The sequence below is a fragment of the Brachionichthys hirsutus genome, unplaced genomic scaffold (genome assembly GCF_040956055.1).
Source record: "Brachionichthys hirsutus isolate HB-005 unplaced genomic scaffold, CSIRO-AGI_Bhir_v1 contig_287, whole genome shotgun sequence".
NCBI lineage: Eukaryota > Metazoa > Chordata > Actinopteri > Lophiiformes > Brachionichthyidae > Brachionichthys > Brachionichthys hirsutus.
Genome location: NW_027180891.1, coordinates 20,454 through 25,000, shown reverse-complemented (window position 1 = coordinate 25,000; position 4,547 = coordinate 20,454). Strand labels below are relative to the sequence as shown.

The 4,547-nt window shown below is 46.2% G+C and overlaps 1 long non-coding RNA gene across 1 annotated transcript; it reads left to right on the top strand.

The window, feature by feature from the left end:
* Window positions 1-47: 47 nt before the first annotated feature.
* On the top strand, window positions 48-4,011 carry LOC137916864 (uncharacterized). The gene is made up of 3 exons (XR_011106536.1): window positions 48-146; window positions 2,377-2,471; window positions 2,553-4,011. It is a non-coding gene; the product is annotated as an uncharacterized lncRNA (long non-coding RNA).
* Window positions 4,012-4,547: the final 536 nt, after the last annotated feature.

The window sequence follows — 4,547 nt, the reverse complement described above, 5'->3', positions numbered from 1 at the left end:
CGGCAGTTGCTGGATGTGTCCGGCATTAAATGGGAATCTGTCGTGTGCAGGTTCTGCTGCGAGGAGGAACAACGGATTGGTGCTGCGGGTGTCCTGGAGATCAAGTCCAACCCGTTCTTTGAGGGGGTGGACTACGACCACATCAGGTGTGGAATGCTAGCACATGTTCATGCTAAATGCCGTCACAGAATATTCAATCATAATGTCCTGGTTAACGGGGAAGATTGGGCAACGTCTTACGCGTGTAAGCTTTAATAGGATTTATTGATCAGTTTAATCACTTAATCTATTAATGCCTATGCCAAGGCGGATATTATGTCATCACTGGCGTAGTTTTGTTTGTTTGTGTGTCTGTCTCACTGTTAGCAAGATAACTCAAAAGGTTACAGACTGATCTGGATGAAATCTTCAGGCAGTGTTGTGAATGTTACCTGGAACAGATGATTATAATTATGGTGATAATCCAGAACAGATTCTGGATCACCGAAATGCTCCGCTATCAGTCAAAGGAGCTTCAAAATGTGTTTCTCAATATCTCTGTTGATTATTGACCGATGTTCATGGAATTTGAAACAGTTGTGTAAGGTGGGGGCCTCGATCCTACCAACGGATTTCCTACGGATCGGATCGAAATTGTGGATGCGTTCCCGGTTTTTCAAAAAAAATAGTGATACACATTGCGTTTAGCAGGATTACAGATAGACTGCTGGATGGATCTTGTTCCGGGGGGGGGGGGGGGGGTCTGAAGATGGGTCTTGGTCTAACTTGGATCCCATCAAATTTTGAGAGCGATCCAGATACCTGTCTGGATACAAAATAAATAATCCAGATTTTCCCATTTACTGTACATTTCCAAAAGTCATGTCTTGTAAAATCTGCATTCAAGTCACTCACCAAAAATCCGTCAAAGGGTCCGATATGAACTATCATGTAAAGTCTCTTCTGGATTGGCTCCAGAATGAGGCCGGGAAAAAGATATTAAATTTTAAACCCATTTATGGATTCAAGAATCAGTTACAAATAACACCTCGGATTCACTTTTTATGGTTGGTGTATAAAGATACCAAGAACGATTTCTAAATTTTGATGATGATCCAGATCATCTTGTGGACTGTGTAGAATCCTGTTAGGAGGGGAGTGAGCTGCTTGGCGGAGGTCTGCGCTCTGAGTGCTTTTCTAGTTCCATCCATCCATCCATTACCTTCCGCTTATCCGGGGCCGGGTCGCGGGGGCAGCCCAAGCAGGGAAACCCAGACTTCCCTCTCCCCCTCCACTTCCTCTAGCTCTTCCGGGGGGATCCCGAGGCGTTCCCAGGCCAGCCGAGAGACATAGTCTCTCCAGCGTGTCCTGGGTCTTCCCCGTGGTCTCCTCCCGGTAGGACGTACCCTGAACACCTCACCAGGGAGGCGTTCAGGAGGCATCCTGAATAGATGCACCTCATCTGGCTCCTCTCAACGCGGAGGAGCAGCGGCTCTACTCCGAGCTCCTCCCGGATGACTGAGCTTCTCACCCTATCTCTAAGGGAGAGCCCAGCCCCCCTACGGAGGAAGCTCATTTCAGCCACTTGTACCCGGGATCTCGTTCTTTGGGTCACTCCCCAAAGCTCGTGACCGTAGGTGAGGGTAGGAACGGAGATCGACCGGTAAATCGAGAGCTTCGCCTTTCGGCTCAGCTCTCTCTTCACCATGACGGATCTGTGCAGAGTCCGCATCACTGCAGACGCTGCACCGATCCGTCTGTCGATCTCTCGCTCCATCCTTCCCTCACTCGTGAACAAGACCCCGAGGTACTTGAACTCCTCCACTTGGGGCAGGATCTCCTCCCCGACCTGGGGGGTGCACTCCACCCTTTTCTGACTTTCTAGTTTTATAACTGAAATGTAAAAATGTTCGGTCACAAAAACTTCTGTTTTGTTTTTTACAGGACTAGACAGAAACGAGTGTTTGAAATGAAATTGTTTGTCAACTGGAAAGTAGGAATGCTATTGCAAAAATATACAATTAGGATGCATAATTTCAAAATGAGTGAATAGAAGAGAAATCTAACTCAAATCTGGATTTGTTGTCACTCGCAGCCGTTTTCTCGCATTTTGACCGATATTTCAGGACCCAGAGAATATTGTGTGTTACCTACCGAAAGGAAGGCAGGGAAAATGGGTTGTTTCTACCTTTTTCAATTCTTTAGTTATTGGAGAGATGGAGGGAGGGGGCAGAGTTCAGAAAGAGAGTTCTGGGGAATGAGCTGCTTGGCGGAGGTTTGTGCTTTGTCACTTGCAGTCACCACATGTGGCATTCTTTACTTTCACTTTTGCACTGTGCTGAAGATGGAAGGCGAATGCTTTTATAACCTTTATTCTAACCGCGATTGGTTTTCCAGAGAGAGGCCTGCTGCCATTCCCATCGAGATCAAAAGCATTGATGACACTTCAAACTTCGATGAATTCCCTGATTCGGACATCCTCACGCCGACGGGTAATCTGCCTGCTGCTGTTGAATGAAAGGCAGCTTTCCGTCCATCTTGATCTGAACTAAACCCGTCATTCTTTCTTCTAGCCGCCCCTGTCTTGAATCAGACTGAGGTTGACCTGAAAAACAAGGACTGGGTCTTCATCAACTACACATACAAGCGCTTTGAAGGCCTGACTGCTCGGGGATCGATACCAACCTACATGAAGTCCAGCAAGAGATGAAACCGTTGAAGCAAGCTTTCAGCCGGCGCCGCGGCAGGCGTTCCACAGATACTCTGGAATGCCTAAGCCCTGACAGCAGAACTCGCTAGCCGACTGATGAGGCTTCTGGTCATAGGGGCCACTGCTAGTAGTAATAATGAGGCAAATGTTTTCGGTTGCTTTCCACCGTAGGAGCTGCTGCCTTCATTCCTGCAGTTCTTCACTTTGATGTTTCTGAATTGGGATTACAGGGACTAGAATTCTGCACACGCTGACACCAGCATCATATACATTCCCTCTCCGTGAACCAGCAATGTTTTCTCACACATATCAAGGGGTCTTTCTTACGAATCCGGGCATCTACTTGACTTAGTCGTTCACATGAAACGCTGCATTAAACCGCCGAGGCGTTATTCAGGGATTTCTGTTCAATCACAGCTCGCTGCGAGGCTTTGCTTTAAGCACCGCTGTCTGACCAAAGAATGAGCTGAATGTTGCTGCTTCATCTGTCCTGTTACTTTTCGCAACCTGTTGTTTTATTGGTTATTTCAAGACCTTTTTTAAAAAAAAGTTTGAATATACGAGACCGACTCCTTTCACTGACGCTTTGTACATTTTGATGATGTGTATGACACTTGAAACGAGAAGATGGGGTCTCTGAACTTAAGATAGAATTTCTGCAGAGGCTTTTTTTTAAAACCTTTTGGAGCCGAGTTGCGTAGAACAGTCGGGTAAGATGTTCTGACCAATATTTAGATCCTCCTGTTGCTTCCAAAACAGCCGTGAACCGTCGCGCCATGGACTCCGCTAGGCCCCTGACGGTGTGCTGTGTACAGGCCAGTGTGAAGAAACTTTAAACTGTGTGAGGAATAGTCAAAACGGCTACTAAGGGAAGGTTGTGGGCCAGTTTCATGTCGCAGGTCACACACCGTGGCAAGAAGACTGGAAGCTCTCTGCCAGGCAAAGGTTAAGAGCAGATGGACGATTCAAGATTTCATTTTTGCCTGATCTCGGTTCGTTCAGGTAGTTTCGTTGATGAAGCACCTCCTTTATAGAAGAGCGCTTAGCATTGCTTCTTTCTACGACCATTTTTAACCGACGGTCATTTGATGCGTCATTTTAAAGCACTGAACTTACACGTCGACGGCAAGAGCTGTTTGTAACTGAGTGTGTCGGTGCACAACAGTTTAGAACAAGTCCTGTGTGTGAACGCGTCACACTCAGTCTGAGTGTGTTTTCCTCACCAGTGTGCGCGACCACGCCGAAGGTTACGATGCAGGATTTGTTCTGTCTGATGTTGCTGTTGCATTTTCTGCTATATGACAATGAACGAATGCAAATACTGTGTTGTGTCCTCCTTCACTGTTACTGGATGGCTTCAGGCGGAACTATTAACTTGAGATGTAATTCCTATCCTGAATACCAAACAAAGTCAGAACACACATCGCCCAAAAAGTAAAAACGATATATATGAATTAAAATCGAGAGGATGGATGCTTTAAATAAGTCACATTTAAAAGAATGCTCCGCAGGTAGGATGTGAGAGAAGGAGAGGTTCTTACGCTCCACATGTTACTGCAGTTTTCAGACTGAAACCAGCAAAATGACCTGAAAACAAGGTGAAACTGTCAGAACAAGCTTCTTCTGGCAGAGCCTGACAAAAGGACATGTTCCTGCAGATTTCAGACGGAAAAGTGGGTGTGACTTGCGTTGACGACGTTATGGACGTGTAAAGGTTTAATTTTGTCATATCTCAGGAACGGAAGGTTGGACAATTATGAGAGACATGGCTGGGGTTAGGGCTGGGATTAGTTGTAGGGTAAGGGTTAGGTTTAAGGTTAGTTGTAGGCAGGTTACTCAAGATCAGTAATATATTACT